This window comes from Scyliorhinus torazame, chromosome 28, assembly GCF_047496885.1.
Source record: "Scyliorhinus torazame isolate Kashiwa2021f chromosome 28, sScyTor2.1, whole genome shotgun sequence".
Lineage (NCBI taxonomy): Eukaryota > Metazoa > Chordata > Chondrichthyes > Carcharhiniformes > Scyliorhinidae > Scyliorhinus > Scyliorhinus torazame.
Window position 1 is genome coordinate 40,333,890 of NC_092734.1, and position 21,353 is coordinate 40,355,242.

The window sequence follows — 21,353 nt, forward strand, 5'->3', positions numbered from 1 at the left end:
CACAGGGCAGTATAACTCCCCTCTCACACCGGGCAGTATAACTCCATTCACACACCGGGCAGTATAACTCCCCTCACACACCGGGCAGTATAACTCCCCTCACACACCGGGCAGTATAACTCCATTCACACACCGGGCAGTATAACTCCATTCACACACCGGGCAGTATAACTCCATTCTCACACCGGGCAGTATAACTCCCATCACACACCGGGCAGTATAACTCCCCTCACACAACGGGCAGTATAACTCCATTCTCACACCGGGCAGTATAACTCCCCTCACACACCGGGCAGTATAACTCCATTCTCACACCGGGCAGTATAACTCCCCTCACACACCGAGCAGTATAACTCCATTCACACACCGGGCAGTATAACTCCCCTCACACACCGGGCAGTATAACTCCATTCACACACCGGGCAGTATAACTCCCATCACACACCGGGCAGTATAACTCCATTCACACACCGGGCAGTATAACTCCCATCACACACCGGGCAGTATAACTCCATTCACACACCGGGCAGTATAACTCCATTCTCACACCGGGCAGTATAACTCCATTCTCACACAGGGCAGTATAACTCCCCTCACACACCGGGCAGTATAACTCCCCTCACACACCGGGCAGTATAACTCCCCTCACACACCGGGCAGTATAACTCCCCTCACACACCGGGCAGTATAACTCCATTCTCACACCGGGCAGTATAACTCCATTCACACACCGGGCAGTATAACTCCATTCTCACACCGGGCAGTATAACTCCATTCTCACACCGGGCAGTATAACTCCATTCACACACCGGGCAGTATAACTCCCCTCACACACCGGGCAGTATAACTCCATTCACACACCGGGCAGTATAACTCCCCTCACACACCGGGCAGTATAACTCCCCTCACACACCGGGCAGTATAACTCCATTCACACACCGGGCAGTATAACTCCCCTCACACACCGGGCAGTATAACTCCATTCGCACACCGGGCAGTATAACTCCCCTCACACACCGGGCAGTATAACTCCATTCTCACACCGGGCAGTATAACTCCCCTCACACACCGGGCAGTATAACTCCCCTCACACACCGGGCAGTATAACTCCATTCACACACCGGGCAGTATAACTCCCCTCACACACCGGGCAGTATAACTCCATTCTCACACCGGGCACTATAACTCCATTCTCACACCGGGCAGTATAACTCCATTCACACACCGGGCAGTATAACTCCATTCTCACACCGGGCAGTATAACTCCCCTCACACACCGGGCAGTATAACTCCATTCTCACACCGGGCACTATAACTCCATTCACACACCGGGCAGTATAACTCCATTCACACACCGGGCAGTATAACTCCCCTCACACACCGGGCAGTATAACTCCCCTCACACACCGGGCAGTATAACTCCCCTCACACACCGGGCAGTATAACTCCATTCTCACACCGGGCAGTATAACTCCATTCTCACACCTGGCAGTATAACTCCCCTCACACACCGGGCAGTATAACTCCATTCTCACACCGGGCAGTATAACTCCATTCACACACCGGGCAGTATAACTCCATTCACACACCGGGCAGTATAACTCCCCTCACACACCGGGCAGTATAACTCCATTCACACACCGGGCAGTATAACTCCATTCACACACCGGGCAGTATAACTCCCGTCACACACCGGGCAGTATAACTCCCCTCACACACCGGGCAGTATAACTCCCCTCACACACCGGGCAGTATAACTCCCCTCACACACCGGGCAGTATAACTCCCCTCACACACCGGGCAGTATAACTCCCCTCACACACCGGGCAGTATAACTCCCCTCACACACCGGGCAGTATAACTCCCCTCACACACCGGGCAGTATAACTCCATTCACACACCGGGCAGTATAACTCCCCTCACACACCGGGCAGTATAACTCCCCTCACACACCGGGCAGTATAACTCCATTCACACACCGGGCAGTATAACTCCCCTCACACACCGGGCAGTATAACTCCATTGACACACCGGGCTGTATAACTCCATTCTCACACCGGGCAGTATAACTCCATTCACACACCGGGCAGTATAACTCCCCTCACACACCGGGCAGTATAACTCCATTCACACACCGGGCAGTATAAAACCCCTCACACACCGGGCAGTATAACTCCCCTCACACACCGGGCAGTATAACTCCATTCACACACCGGGCAGTATAACTCCATTCACACACCGGGCAGTATAACTCCCCTCACACACCGGGCAGTATAACTCCCCTCTCACACCGGGCAGTATAACTCCATTCTCACACCGGGCAGTATAACTCCATTCTCACACCGGGCAGTATAACTCCATTCACACACCGGGCAGTATAACTCCCCTCACACACCGGGCAGTATAACTCCCCTCACACACCGGGCAGTATAACTCCCCTCACACACCAGGCAGTATAACTCCATTCACACACCGGGCAGTATAACTCCCCTCACACACCGGGCAGTATAACTCCCCTCACACACCGGGCAGTATAACTCCATTCACACACCGGGCAGTATAACTCCCCTCACACACCGGGCAGTATAACTCCATTCGCACACCGGGCAGTATAACTCCCCTCACACACCGGGCAGTATAACTCCATTCTCACACCGGGCAGTATAACTCCCCTCACACACCGGGCAGTATAACTCCCCTCACACACCGGGCAGAATAACTCCATTCACACACCGGGCAGTATAACTCCCCTCACACACCGGGCAGTATAACTCCATTCTCACACCGGGCACTATAACTCCATTCTCACACCGGGCAGTATAACTCCATTCACACACCGGGCAGTATAACTCCATTCTCACACCGGGCAGTATAACTCCCCTCACACACCGGGCAGTATAACTCCATTCTCACACCGGGCACTATAACTCCATTCACACACCGGGCAGTATAACTCCATTCACACACCGGGCAGTATAACTCCCCTCACACACCGGGCAGTATAACTCCCCTCACACACCGGGCAGTATAACTCCCCTCACACACCGGGCAGTATAACTCCATTCTCACACCGGGCAGTATAACTCCATTCTCACACCGGGCAGTATAACTCCCCTCACACACCGGGCACTATAACTCCATTCTCACACCGGGCAGTATAACTCCATTCACACACCGGGCAGTATAACTCCATTCACACACCGGGCAGTATAACTCCCCTCACACACCGGGCAGTATAACTCCATTCACACACCGGGCAGTATAACTCCATTCACACACCGGGCAGTATAACTCCCGTCACACACCGGGCAGTATAACTCCCCTCACACACCGGGCAGTATAACTCCCCTCACACACCGGGCAGTATAACTCCCCTCACACACCGGGCAGTATAACTCCCCTCACACACCGGGCAGTATAACTCCCCTCACACACCGGGCAGTATAACTCCCCTCACACACCGGGCAGTATAACTCCCCTCACACACCGGGCAGTATAACTCCATTCACACACCGGGCAGTATAACTCCCCTCACACACCGGGCAGTATAACTCCCCTCACACACCGGGCAGTATAACTCCATTCACACACCGGGCAGTATAACTCCCCTCACACACCGGGCAGTATAACTCCATTGACACACCGGGCTGTATAACTCCATTCTCACACCGGGCAGTATAACTCCATTCACACACCGGGCAGTATAACTCCCCTCACACACCGGGCAGTATAACTCCATTCACACACCGGGCAGTATAACTCCCCTCACACACCGGGCAGTATAACTCCCCTCACACACCGGGCAGTATAACTCCATTCACACACCGGGCAGTATAACTCCATTCACACACCGGGCAGTATAACTCCCCTCACACACCGGGCAGTATAACTCCCCTCTCACACCGGGCAGTATAACTCCATTCTCACACCGGGCAGTATAACTCCATTCTCACACCGGGCAGTATAACTCCATTCTCACACCGGGCAGTATAACTCCATTCTCACACCGGGCAGTATAACTCCATTCTCACACCGAGCAGTATAACTCCCCTCACACACAGGGCAGTATAACTCCATTCACACACAGGGCATTATAACTCCATTCACACACCGGGCAGTATAACTCCCCTCACACACCGGGCAGTATTATTCCCCTCACACACCGGGCAGTATAACTCCATTCACACACCAGGCAGTATAACTCCATTCTCACACCGGGCAGTATAACTCCCCTCACACACCGGGCAGTATAACTCCCCTCACACACCGGGCAGTATAACTCCCCTCACACACCGGGCAGTATAACTCCATTCACACACCGGGCAGTATAACTCCATTCTCACACAGGGCAGTATAACTCCCCTCTCACACCGGGCAGTATAACTCCATTCACACACCGGGCAGTATAACTCCCCTCACACACCGGGCAGTATAACTCCCCTCACACAACGGGCAGTATAACTCCCCTCACACACCGGGCAGTATAACTCCCCTCACACACCGGGCAGTATAACTCCATTCACACACCGGGCAGTATAACTCCATTCACACACCGGGCAGTATAACTCCATTCTCACACCGGGCAATATAACTCCCATCACACACCGGGCAGTATAACTCCCCTCACACACCGGGCAGTATAACTCCATTCTCACACCGGGCAGCATAACTCCCCTCACACACCGGGCAGTATAACTCCATTCTCACACCGGGCAGTATAACTCCCCTCACACACCGAGCAGTATAACTCCATTCACACACCGGGCAGTATAACTCCCCTCACACACCGGGCAGTATAACTCCATTCACACACCGGGCAGTATAACTCCCATCACACACCGGGCAGTATAACTCCATTCACACACCGGGCAGTATAACTCCCATCACACACCGGGCAGTATAACTCCATTCCCACACCGGGCAGTATAACTCCATTCACACACCGGGCAGTATAACTCCATTCTCACACCGGGCAGTATAACTCCATTCTCACACAGGGCAGTATAACTCCCCTCACACACCGGGCAGTATAACTCCCCTCACACACCGGGCAGTATAACTCCCCTCACACACCGGGCAGTATAACTCCCCTCACACACCGGGCAGTATAACTCCATTCTCACACCGGGCAGTATAACTCCATTCACACACCGGGCAGTATAACTCCATTCTCACACCGGGCAGTATAACTCCATTCTCACACCGGGCAGTATAACTCCATTCACACACCGGGCAGTATAACTCCCCTCACACACCGGGCAGTATAACTCCATTCACAAACCGGGCAGTATAACTCCCCTCACACACCGGGCAGTATAACTCCATTCACACACCGGGCAGTATAACTCCCCTCACACACCGGGCAGTATAACTCCCCTCACACACCGGGCAGTATAACTCCATTCACACACCGGGCAGTATAACTCCCCTCACACACCGGGCAGTATAACTCCCCTCACACACCGGGCAGTATAACTCCCCTCACACACCGGGCAGTATAACTCCATTCACACACCGGGCAGTATAACTCCCCTCACACACCGGGCAGTATAACTCCCCTCACACACCGGGCAGTATAACTCCATTCACACACCGGGCAGTATAACTCCCCTCACACACCGGGCAGTATAACTCCATTCACACACCGGGCAGTATAACTCCCCTCACACACCGGGCAGTATAACTCCATTCTCACACCGGGCAGTATAACTCCCCTCACACACCGGGCAGTATAACTCCCCTCACACACCGGGCAGTATAACTCCATTCACACACCGGGCAGTATAACTCCCCTCACACACCGGGCAGTATAACTCCATTCTCACACCGGGCACTATAACTCCATTCTCACACCGGGCAGTATAACTCCATTCACACACCGGGCAGTATAACTCCATTCACACACCGGGCAGTATAACTCCATTCACACACCGGGCAGTATAACTCCCCTCACACACCGGGCAGTATAACTCCCCTCACACACCGGGCAGTATAACTCCCCTCACACACCGGGCAGTATAACTCCATTCTCACACCGGGCAGTATAACTCCATTCTCACACCGGGCAGTATAACTCCCCTCACACACCGGGCAGTATAACTCCATTCTCACACCGGGCAGTATAACTCCATTCACACACCGGGCAGTATAACTCCATTCACACACCGGGCAGTATAACTCCCCTCACACACCGGGCAGTATAACTCCATTCACACACCGGGCAGTATAACTCCATTCACACACCGGGCAGTATAACTCCCGTCACACACCGGGCAGTATAACTCCCCTCACACACCGGGCAGTATAACTCCCCTCACACACCGGGCAGTATAACTCCCCTCACACACCGGGCAGTATAACTCCCCTCACACACCGGGCAGTATAACTCCCCTCACACACCGGGCAGTATAACGCCCCTCACACACCGGGCAGTATAACTCCCCTCACACACCGGGCAGTATAACTCCATTCACACACCGGGCAGTATAACTCCCCTCACACACCGGGCAGTATAACTCCCCTCACACACCGGGCAGTATAACTCCATTCACACACCGGGCAGTATAACTCCCCTCACACACCGGGCAGTATAACTCCATTCACACACCGGGCTGTATAACTTCATTCTCACACCGGGCAGTATAACTCCATTCACACACCGGGCAGTATAACTCCCCTCACACACCGGGCAGTATAACTCCATTCACACACCGGGCAGTATAACTCCCCTCACACACCGGGCAGTATAACTCCCCTCACACACCGGGCAGTATAACTCCATTCACACACCGGGCAGTATAACTCCCCTCACACACTGGGCAGTATAACTCCCCTCACACACCGGGCAGTATAACTCCATTCTCACACCGGGCAGTATAACTCCATTCACACACCGGGCAGTATAACTCCATTCACACACCGGGCAGTTTAACTCCCCTCACACACTGGGCAGTATAACTCCCCTCACACACCGGGCAGTATAACTCCATTCACACACCGGGCAGTATAACTCCATTCACACACCGGGCAGTATAACTCCATTCACACACCGGGCAGTATAACTCCATTCACACACCGGGCAGTATAACTCCATTCACACACCGGGCAGCATAACTCCCCTCACACACCGGGCAGTATAACTCCATTCACACACCGGGCAGTATAACTCCCCTCACACACCGGGCAGTATAACTCCATTCACACACCGGGCAGTATAACTCCATTCACACACCGGGAAATATAACTCCCCTCACACACCGGGCAGTATAACTCCATTCACACACCGGGCAGTATAATTCCCCTCACACACCGGGCAGTATAACTCCATTCACACACAGGGCAGTATAACTCCATTCTCACACCGGGCAATATAACTCCCATCACACACCGGGCAGTATAACTCCCCTCACACACCGGGCAGTATAACTCCATTCTCACACCGGGCAGCATAACTCCCCTCACACACCGGGCAGTATAACTCCATTCTCACACCGGGCAGTATAACTCCCCTCACACACCGAGCAGTATAACTCCATTCACACACCGGGCAGTATAACTCCCCTCACACACCGGGCAGTATAACTCCATTCACACACCGGGCAGTATAACTCCCATCACACACCGGGCAGTATAACTCCATTCACACACCGGGCAGTATAACTCCCATCACACACCGGGCAGTATAACTCCATTCCCACACCGGGCAGTATAACTCCATTCACACACCGGGCAGTATAACTCCATTCTCACACCGGGCAGTATAACTCCATTCTCACACAGGGCAGTATAACTCCCCTCACACACCGGGCAGTATAACTCCCCTCACACACCGGGCAGTATAACTCCCCTCACACACCGGGCAGTATAACTCCCCTCACACACCGGGCAGTATAACTCCATTCTCACACCGGGCAGTATAACTCCATTCACACACCGGGCAGTATAACTCCATTCTCACACCGGGCAGTATAACTCCATTCTCACACCGGGCAGTATAACTCCATTCACACACCGGGCAGTATAACTCCCCTCACACACCGGGCAGTATAACTCCATTCACACACCGGGCAGTATAACTCCCCTCACACACCGGGCAGTATAACTCCATTCACACACCGGGCAGTATAACTCCCCTCACACACCGGGCGGTATAACTCCATTCACACACCGGGCAGTATAACTCCCCTCACACACCGGGCAGTATAACTCCCCTCACACACCGGGCAGTATAACTCCCCTCACACACCGGGCAGTATAACTCCATTCACACACCGGGCAGTATAACTCCCCTCACACACCGGGCAGTATAACTCCCCTCACACACCGGGCAGTATAACTCCATTCACACACCGGGCAGTATAACTCCCCTCACACACCGGGCAGTATAACTCCATTCACACACCGGGCAGTATAACTCCCCTCACACACCGGGCAGTATAACTCCATTCTCACACCGGGCAGTATAACTCCCCTCACACACCGGGCAGTATAACTCCCCTCACACACCGGGCAGTATAACTCCATTCACACACCGGGCAGTATAACTCCCCTCACACACCGGGCAGTATAACTCCATTCTCACACCGGGCACTATAACTCCATTCTCACACCGGGCAGTATAACTCCATTCACACACCGGGCAGTATAACTCCATTCACACACCGGGCAGTATAACTCCATTCACACACCGGGCAGTATAACTCCCCTCACACACCGGGCAGTATAACTCCCCTCACACACCGGGCAGTATAACTCCCCTCACACACCGGGCAGTATAACTCCATTCTCACACCGGGCAGTATAACTCCATTCTCACACCGGGCAGTATAACTCCCCTCACACACCGGGCAGTATAACTCCATTCTCACACCGGGCAGTATAACTCCATTCACACACCGGGCAGTATAACTCCATTCACACACCGGGCAGTATAACTCCCCTCACACACCGGGCAGTATAACTCCATTCACACACCGGGCAGTATAACTCCATTCACACACCGGGCAGTATAACTCCCGTCACACACCGGGCAGTATAACTCCCCTCACACACCGGGCAGTATAACTCCCCTCACACACCGGGCAGTATAACTCCCCTCACACACCGGGCAGTATAACTCCCCTCACACACCGGGCAGTATAACTCCCCTCACACACCGGGCAGTATAACGCCCCTCACACACCGGGCAGTATAACTCCCCTCACACACCGGGCAGTATAACTCCATTCACACACCGGGCAGTATAACTCCCCTCACACACCGGGCAGTATAACTCCCCTCACACACCGGGCAGTATAACTCCATTCACACACCGGGCTGTATAACTTCATTCTCACACCGGGCAGTATAACTCCATTCACACACCGGGCAGTATAACTCCCCTCACACACCGGGCAGTATAACTCCATTCACACACCGGGCAGTATAACTCCCCTCACACACCGGGCAGTATAACTCCCCTCACACACCGGGCAGTATAACTCCATTCACACACCGGGCAGTATAACTCCCCTCACACACTGGGCAGTATAACTCCCCTCACACACCGGGCAGTATAACTCCCCTCACACACCGGGCAGTATAACTCCATTCACACACCGGGCAGTATAACTCCATTCACACACCGGGCAGTTTAACTCCCCTCACACACTGGGCAGTATAACTCCCCTCACACACCGGGCAGTATAACTCCATTCTCACACCGGGCAGTATAACTCCATTCACACACCGGGCAGTATAACTCCATTCACACACCGGGCAGTTTAACTCCCCTCACACACTGGGCAGTATAACTCCCCTCACACACCGGGCAGTATAACTCCATTCACACACCGGGCAGTATAACTCCATTCACACACCGGGCAGTATAACTCCATTCACACACCGGGCAGTATAACTCCATTCACACACCGGGCAGTATAACTCCATTCACACACCGGGCAGTATAACTCCATTCACACACCGGGCAGTATAACTCCATTCACACACCGGGCAGCATAACTCCCCTCACACACCGGGCAGTATAACTCCATTCACACACCGGGCAGTATAACTCCCCTCACACACCGGGCAGTATAACTCCATTCACACACCGGGCAGTATAACTCCATTCACACACCGGGAAATATAACTCCCCTCACACACCGGGCAGTATAACTCCATTCACACACCGGGCAGTATAATTCCCCTCACACACCGGGCAGTATAACTCCATTCACACACAGGGCAGTATAACTCCCCTCACACACCGGGCAGTATAACTCCATTCACACACCGGGCAGTATAACTCCCCTCACACACCGGGCAGTATAACTCCATTCACACACAGGGCAGTATAACTCCCCTCACACACCGGGCAGTATAACTCCATTCTCACACCGGGCAGTATAACACCCCTCACACACCGGGCAGTATAACTCCATTCTCACACCGGGCAGTATAACTCCCCTCACACAGGGCAGTATAACTCCATTCTCACACCGGGCAGTATAACTCCATTCACACACCGGGCAGTATAACTCCATTCACACACCGGGCAGTATAACTCCCGTCACACACCGGGCAGTATAACTCCCCTCACACACCGGGCAGTATAACTCCCCTCACACACCGGGCAGTATAACTCCATTCACACACCGGGCAGTATAACTCCCCTCACACACCGGGCAGTATAACTCCCCTCTCACACCGGGCAGTATAACTCCATTCACACACCGGGCAGTATAACTCCATTCACACACTGGGCAGTATAACTCCATTCACACACCGGGCAGTATAACTCCATTCACACACCGGGCAGTATAACTCCCCTCTCACACCGGGCAGTATAACTCCCCTCACACAGGGCAGTATAACTCCATTCTCACATCGGGCAGTATAACTCCATTCACACACCGGGCAGTATAACTCCATTCACACACCGGGCAGTATAACTCCTGTCACACACCGGGCAGTATAACTCCCCTCACACACCGGGCAGTATAACTCCATTCACACACCGGGCAGTATAACTCCATTCACACACCGGGCAGTATAACTCCCCTCACACACCGGGCAGTATAACTCCATTCCCACACCGGGCAGTATAACTCCATTCACACACCGGGCAGTATAACTCCATTCCCACACCGGGCAGTATAACTCCCCTCACACACCGGGCAGTATAACTCCCCTCACACACCGGGCAGTATAACTCCATTCTCACACCGGGCAGTATAACTCCCCTCACACACCGGGCAGTATAACTCCATTCCCACACCGGGCAGTATAACTCCATTCACACACCGGGCAGTATAACTCCATTCTCACACCGGGCAGTATAACTCCATTCACACACCGGGCAGTATAACTCCATTCACACACCGGGCAGTATAACTCCCATCACACACCAGGCAGTATAACTCCCCTCACACACCGGGCAGTATAACTCCCCTCACACACCGGGCAGTATAACTCCATTCCCACACCGGGCAGTATAACTCCATTCCCACACCGGGCAGTATAACTCCATTCCCACACCGGTCAGTATAACTCCATTCCCACACCGGGCAGTATAACTCCATTCCCACACCGGGCAGTATAACTCCATTCACACACCGGGCAGTATAACTCCATTCCCACACCGGGCAGTGTAACTCCCCTCACACACCGGGCAGTATAACTCCATTCCCACACCGGGCAGTATAACTCCATTCCCACACCGGGCAGTATAACTCCATTCCCACACCGGGCAGTATAACTCCATTCCCACACCGGGCAGTATAACTCCATTCCCACACCGGGCAGTATAACTCCATTCACACACCGGGCAGTATAACTCCATTCCCACACCGGGCAGTGTAACTCCCCTCACACACCGGGCAGTATAACTCCATTCCCACACCGGGCAGTATAACTCCATTCACACACCGGGCAGTATAACTCCATTCTCACACAGGGCAGTATAACTCCCCTCACACACCGGGCAGTATAACTCCATTCTCACACAGGGCAGTATAACTCCCCTCACACACCGGGCAGTATAACTCCATTCACACACCGGGCAGTATAACTCCCGTCACACACCGGGCAGTATAACTCCCCTCACACACCGGGCAGTATAACTCCCCTCACACACCGGGCAGTATAACTCCATTCTCACACCGGGCAGTATAACTCCATTCTCACACCGGGCAGTATAACTCCCGTCACACACCGGGCAGTATAACTCCATTGACACACCGGGCAGTATAACTCCATTCTCACACCGGGCAGTATAACTCCCCTCACACACCGGGCAGTATAACTCCATTCTCACACCGGGCAGTATAACTCCATTCACACACCGGGCAGTATAACTCCCGTCACACACCGGGCAGTATAACACCATTCTCACACCGGGCAGTATAACTCCATTCTCACACCGGGCAGTATAACTCCATTCACACACCGGGCAGTATAACTCCCCTCACACACCGGGCAGTATAACTCCATTCTCACACCGGTCAGTATAACTCCCGTCACACAGTATAACTCCCCTCACACATCGGGCAGTATAACTCCCCTCACACACCGGGCAGTATAACTCCCCTCACACACCGGGCAGTATAACTCCCCTCACACACCGGGCAGTATAACTCCATTCTCACACCGGGCAGTATAACTCCATTCACACACCGGGCAGTATAACTCCGTTCTCACACCGAGCAGTATAACTCCATTCACACACCGGGCAGTATAACTCCATTCACACACTGGGCAGTATAACTCCCCTCACACACCGGGCAGTATAACTCCCCTCACACACCGGGCAGTATAACTCCATTCTCACACCGGGCAGTATAACTCCATTCACTCACCGGGCAGTATAACTCCATTCTCACACCGAGCAGTATAACTCCATTCACACACCGAGCAGTATAACTCCCCTCACACACCGGGCAGTATAACTCCCCTCACACACCGGGCAGTATAACTCCATTCACACACCGGGCAGTATAACTCCATTCTCACACCGGGCAGTATAACTCCATTCTCACACCGGGCAGTATAACTCCCCTCACACACCGGGCAGTATAACTCCCCCCACACACCGGGCAGTATAACTCCCCTCACACACCGGGCAGTATAACTCCCCTCACACACCGGGCAGTATAACTCCATTCACACACCGGGCAGTATAACTCCCCTCATACACCGGGCAGTATAACTCCCCTCACACACCGGGCAGTATAACTCCCCTCACACACCGGGCAGTATAACTCCATTCACACACCGGGCAGTATAACTCCCCTCACACACCGGGCAGTATAACTCCCCTCACACACTGGGCAGTATAACTCCATTCTCACACCGGGCAGTATAACTCCATTCTCACACCGGGCAGTATAACTCCATTCTCACACCGGGCAGTATAACTCCATTCTCACACCGGGCATTATAACTCCCCTCACACACTGGGCAGTATAACTCCCCTCTCACACCGGGCAGTATAACTCCATTCTCACACCGGGCAGTATAACTCCATTCTCACACCGGGCAGTATAACTCCATTCTCACACCGGGCAGTATAACTCCATTCTCACACCGGGCAGTATAACTCCATTCTCACTCCGGGCAGTATAACTCCCGTCACACACCGGGCAGTATAACTCCATTGACACACCGGGCAGTATAACTCCATTCTCACACCGGGCAGTATAACTCCCCTCACACACCGGGCAGTATAACTCCATTCTCACACCGGGCAGTATAACTCCATTCACACACCGGGCAGTATAACTCCCGTCACACACCGGGCAGTATAACTCCATTCTCACACCGGGCAGTATAACTCCATTCTCACACCGGGCAGTATAACTCCCCTCACACACCGGGCAGTATAACTCCCCTCACACACCGGGCAGTATAACTCCATTCACACACCGGGCAGTATAACTCCCCTCACACACTGGGCAGTATAACTCCCCTCTCACACCGGGCAGTATAACTCCATTCTCACACCGGGCAGTATAACTCCATTCTCACACCGGGCAGTATAACTCCATTCTCACACCGGGCAGTATAACTCCATTCTCACACCGGGCAGTATAACTCCATTCTCACACCGAGCAGTATAACTCCCCTCACACACAGGGCAGTATAACTCCATTCACACACAGGGCAGTATAACTCCATTCACACACCGGGCAGTATAACTCCCCTCACACACCGGGCAGTATAACTCCCCTCACACACCGGGCAGTATAACTCCATTCACACACCGGGCAGTATAACTCCATTCTCACACCGGGCAGTATAACTCCATTCACACACAGGGCAGTATAACTCCCCTCACACACCGGGCAGTATAACTCCCCTCACACACCGGGCAGTATAACTCCATTCACACACCGGGCAGTATAACTCCATTCTCACACCGGGCAGTATAACTCCATTCACACACAGGGCAGTATAACTCCCCTCACACACCGGGCAGTATAACTCCCCTCACACACCGGGCAGTATAACTCCATTCACACACCGGGCAGTATAACTCCATTCTCACACAGGGCAGTATAACTCCCCTCTCACACCGGGCAGTATAACTCCATTCTCACACCGGGCAGTATAACTCCATTCACACACCGGGCAGTATAACTCCATTCACACACCGGGCAGTATAACTCCATTCTCACACAGGGCAGTATAACTCCCCTCTCACACCGGGCATTATAACTCCATTCTCACACCGGGCAGTATAACTCCCCTCACACAGGGCAGTATAACTCCATTCTCACACCGGGCAGTATAACTCCATTCACACACCGGGCAGTATAACTCCATTCACACACCGGGCAGTAAACCTCCCGTCACACACCAGGCAGTATAACTCCCCTCACACACCGGGCAGTATAACTCCCCTCACACACCGGGCAGTATAACTCCTTTCACACACCGGGCAGTATAACTCCCCTCACACACCGGGCAGTATAACTCCCCTCTCACACCGGGCAGTATAACTCCATTCACACACCGGGCAGTATAACTCCACTCACACACCGGGCAGTATAACTCCATTCACACACTGGGCAGTATAACTCCATTCACACACCGGGCAGTATAACTCCATTCACACACCGGGCAGTATAACTCCCCTCTCACACCGGGCAGTATAACTCCCCTCACACACCGGGCAGTATAACTCCATTCACACACTGGGTAGTATAACTCCCCTCACACACCGGGCAGTATAACTCCCCTCACACACCGGGCAGTATAGCTCCCCTCACACACCGGGCAGTATAACTCCATTCACACACTGGGCAGTATAACTCCCCTCACACACCGGGCAGTATAACTCCCCTCACACACCGGGCAGTATAACTCCATTCACACACCGGGCAGTATTACTCCATTCACACACCGGGCAGTATAACTCCATTCACACACCGGGCAGTATAACTCCCCTCACACACCGGGCAGTATAACTCCATTCCCACACCGGGCAGTATAACTCCATTCACGCACCGGGCAGTATAACTCCATTCCCGCACCGGGCAGTATAACTCCCCTCACACACCGGGCAGTATAACTCCCCTCACACACCGGGCAGTATAACTCCATTCTCACACCGGGCAGTATAACTCCCCTCACACACCGGGCAGTATAACTCCATTCACACACCGGGCAGTATAACTCCCATCACACACCGGGCAGTATAACTCCCCTCACACACCGGGCAGTATAACTCCCCTCACACACCGGGCAGTATAACTCCATTCCCACACCGGGCAGTATAACTCCATTCCCACACCGGGCAGTATAACTCCATTCCCACACCGGGCAGTATAACTCCATTCCCACACCGGGCAGTATAACTCCATTCCCACACCGGGCAGTATAACTCCATTCACACACTGGGCAGTATAACTCCATTCCCACACCGGGCAGTATAACTCCCCTCACACACCGGGCAGTATAACTCCATTCTCACACAGGGCAGTATAACTCCCCTCACACACCGGGCAGTATAACTCCATTCACACACCGGGCAGTATAACTCCCGTCACACACCGGGCTGTATAACTCCCCTCACACACCGGGCAGTATAACTCCCCTCACACACCGGGCAGTATAACTCCATTCTCACACCGGGCAGTATAACTCCATTCTCACACCGGGCAGTATAACTCCCGTCACACACCGGGCAGTATAACTCCATTCACACACCGGGCAGTATAACTCCATTCTCACACCGGGCAGTATAACTCCCCTCACACACCGGGCAGTATAACTCCATTCTCACACCGGGCAGTATAACTCCATTCACACACCGGGCAGTATAACTCCCGTCACACACCGGGCAGTATAACTCCATTCTCACACCGGGCAGTATAACTCCATTCTCACACCGGGCAGTATAACTCCTTTCACACACCGGGCAGTATAACTCCCCTCACACACCGGGCAGTATAACTCCATTCTCACACCGGGCAGTATAACTCCATTCTCACACCGGTCAGTATAACTCCCGTCACACAGTATAACTCCCCTCACACACCGGGCAGTATAACTCTCCTCACACACCGGGCAGTATAACTCCCCTCACACACCGGGCAGTATAACTCCCCTCACACACCGGGCAGTATAACACCATTCTCACACCGGGCAGTATAACTCCATTCACACACCGGGCAGTATAACTCCATTCTCACACCGAGCAGTATAACTCCATTCACACACCGGGCAGTATAACTCCATTCACACACTGGGCAGTATAACTCCCCTCACACACCGGGCAGTATAACTCCCCTCACACACCGGGCAGTATAACTCCATTCTCACACCGGGCAGTATAACTCCATTCACACACCGGGCAGTATAACTCCATTCTCACACCGAGCAGGATAACTCCATTCACACACCGAGCAGTACAACTCCCCTCACACACCGGGCAGTATAACTCCCCTCACACACCGGGCAGTATAACTCCATTCACACACCGGGCAGTATAACTCCATTCTCACACCGGGCAGTATAACTCCATTCTCACACCGGGCAGTATAACTCCCCTCACACACCGGGCAGTATAACTCCCCTCACACACCGGGCAGTATAACTCCATTCTCACACCGGGCAGTATAACTCCATTCTCACACCGGGCAGTATAACTCCCCTCACACACCGGGCAGTATAACTCCATTCTCACACCGGGCAGTATAACTCCATTCACACACCGGGCAGTATAACTCCATTCACACACCGGGCAGTATAACTCCCCTCACACACCGGGCAGTATAACTCCATTCACACACCGGGCAGTATAACTCCATTCACACACCGGGCAGTATAACTCCCGTCACACACCGGGCAGTATAACTCCCCTCACACACCGGGCAGTATAACTCCCCTCACACACCGGGCAGTATAACTCCCCTCACACACCGGGCAGTATAACTCCCCTCACACACCGGGCAGTATAACTCCCCTCACACACCGGGCAGTATAACTCCCCTCACACACCGGGCAGTATAACTCCCCTCACACACCGGGCAGTATAACTCCCCTCACACACCGGGCAGTATAACTCCATTCACACACCGGGCAGTATAACTCCCCTCACACACCGGGCAGTATAACTCCCCTCACACACCGGGCAGTATAACTCCATTCACACACCGGGCAGTATAACTCCCCTCACACACCGGGCAATATAACTCCATTCACACACCGGGCTGTATAACTCCATTCTCACACCGGGCAGTATAACTCCATTCACACACCGGGCAGTATAACTCCCCTCACACACCGGGCAGCATAACTCCCCTCACACACCGGGCAGTATAACTCCATTCACACACCGGGCAGTATAACTCCATTCACACACCGGGCAGTATAACTCCCCTCACACACTGGGCAGTATAACTCCCCTCACACACCGGGCAGTATAACTCCATTCACACACCGGGCAGTATAACTCCATTCACACACCGGGCAGTATAACTCCATTCACACACCGGGCAGTATAACTCCATTCACACACCTGGCAGTATAACTCCATTCACACACCGGGCAGTATAACTCCCCTCACACACCGGGCAGTATAACTCCATTCACACACCGGGCAGTATAACTCCCCTCACACACCGGGCAGTATAACTCCCCTCACACACCGGGCAGTATAACTCCATTCACACACCGGGCAGTATAACTCCATTCACACACCGGGCAGTATAACTCCATTCACACACCGGGCAGTATAACTCCATTCACACACCGGGCAGTATAACTCCATTCACACACCGGGCAGTATAACTCCATTCACACACCGGGCAGTATAACTCCATTCACACACCGGGCAGTATAACTCCCCTCACACACCGGGCAGTATAACTCCATTCACACACCGGGCAGTATAACTCCATTCACACACCGGGAAATATAACTCCCCTCACACACCGGGCAGTATAACTCCATTCACACACCGGGCAGTATAACTCCCCTCACACACCGGGCAGTATAACTCCATTCACACACAGGGCAGTATAACTCCCCTCACACACCGGGCAGTATAACTCCATTCACACACCGGGCAGTATAACTCCCCTCACACACCGGGCAGTATAACTCCATTCACACACAGGGCAGTATAACTCCCCTCACACACCGGGCAGTATAACTCCATTCTCACACCGGGCAGTATAACTCCCCTCACACACCGGGCAGTATAACTCCATTCTCACACCGGGCAGTATAACTCCCCTCACACAGGGCAGTATAACTCCATTCTCACACCGGGCAGTATAACTCCATTCACACACCGGGCAGTATAACTCCATTCACACACCGGGCAGTATAACTCCCGTCACACACCGGGCAGTATAACTCCCCTCACACACCGGGCAGTATAACTCCCCTCACACACCGGGCAGTATAACTCCATTCACACACCGGGCAGTATAACTCCCCTCACACACCGGGCAGTATAACTCCCCTCTCACACCGGGCAGTATAACTCCATTCACACACCGGGCAGTATAACTCCATTCACACACTGGGCAGTATAACTCCATTCACACACCGGGCAGTATAACTCCATTCACACACCGGGCAGTATAACTCCCCTCTCACACCGGGCAGTATAACTCCCCTCACACACCGGGCAGTATAACTCCATTCACACACTGGGCAGTATAACTCCCCTCACACACCGGGCAGTATAACTCCCCTCACACACCGGGCAGTATAACTCCATTCACACACCGGGCAGTATAACTCCATTCACACACCGGGCAGTATAACTCCCCTCACACACCGGGCAGTATAACTCCATTCCCACACCGGGCAGTATAACTCCATTCACACACCGGGCAGTATAACTCCATTCCCACACCGGGCAGTATAACTCCCCTCACACACCGGGCAGTATAACTCCCCTCACACACCGGGCAGTATAACTCCATGCTCACACCGGGCAGTATAACTCCCCTCACACACCGGGCAGTATAACTCCATTCACACACCGGGCAGTATAACTCCCATCACACACCGGGCAGTATAACTCCCCTCACACACCGGGCAGTATAACTCCCCTCACACACCGGGCAGTATAACTCCATTCCCACACCGGGCAGTATAACTCCATTCCCACACCGGGCAGTATAACTCCCCTCACACACCGGGCAGTATAACTCCCCTCACACACCGGGCAGTATAACTCCCCTCACACACCGGGCAGTATAACTCCATTCCCACACCGGGCAGTATAACTCCATTCCCACACCGGGCAGTATAACTCCATTCCCACACCGGGCAGTATAACTCCATTCCCACACCGGGCAGTATAACTCCATTCACACACCGGGCAGTATAACTCCATTCCCACACCGGGCAGTGTAACTCCCCTCACACACCGGGCAGTATAACTCCATTCCCACACCGGGCAGTATAACTCCATTCATACACCGGGCAGTATAACTGCATTCTCACACAGGGCAGTATAACTCCCCTCACACACCGGGCAGTATAACTCCATTCTCACACAGGGCAGTATAACTCCCCTCACACACCGGGCAGTATAACTCCATTCACACACCGGGCAGTATAACTCACGTCACACACCGGGCAGTATAACTCCCCTCACACACCGGGCAGTATAACTCCCCACACACACCGGGCAGTATAACTCCATTCTCACACCGGGCAGTATAACTCCATTCTCACACCGGGCAGTATAACTCCCGTCACACACCGGGCAGTATAACTCCATTGACACACCGGGCAGTATAACTCCATTCTCACACCGGGCAGTATAACTCCCCTCACACACCGGGCAGTATAACTCCATTCTCACACCGGGCAGTATAACTCCATTCACACACCGGGCAGTATAACTCCCGTCACACACCGGGCAGTATAACTCCATTCTCACACCGGGCAGTATAACTCCATTCTCACACCGGGCAGTATAACTCCATTCACACACCGGGCAGTATAACTCCCCTCACACACCGGGCAGTATAACTCCATTCTCACACCGGGCAGTATAACTCCATTCTCACACCGGTCAGTATAACTCCCGTCACACAGTATAACTCCCCTCACACACCGGGCAGTATAACTCCCCTCACACACGGGCAGTATAACTCCCCTCACACACCGGGCAGTATAACTCCCCTCACACACCGGGCAGTATAACTCCATTCTCACACCGGGCAGTATAACTCCATTCACACACCGGGCAGTATAACTCCGTTCTCACACCGAGCAGTATAACTCCATTCACACACCGGGCAGTATAACTCCATTCACACACTGGGCAGTATAACTCCCCTCACACACCGGGCAGTATAACTCCCCTCACACACCGGGCAGTATAACTCCATTCTCACACCGGGCAGTATAACTCCATTCACACACCGGGCAGTATAACTCCATTCTCACACCGAGCAGTATAACTCCATTCACACACCGAGCAGTATAACTCCCCTCACACACCGGGCAGTATAACTCCCCTCACACACCGGGCAGTATAACTCCATTCACACACCGGGCAGTATAACTCCATTCTCACACCGGGCAGTATAACTCCATTCTCACACCGGGCAGTATAACTCCACTCACACACCGGGCAGTATAACTCCCCCCACACACCGGGCAGTATAACTCCCCTCACACACCGGGCAGTATAACTCCCCTCACACACCGGGCAGTATAACTCCATTCACACACCGGGCAGTATAACTCCCCTCATACACCGGGCAGTATAACTCCCCTCACACACCGGGCATTATAACTCCCCTCACACACCGGGCAGTATAACTCCATTCACACACCGGGCAGTATAACTCCCCTCACACACTGGGCAGTATAACTCCCCTCTCACACCGGGCAGT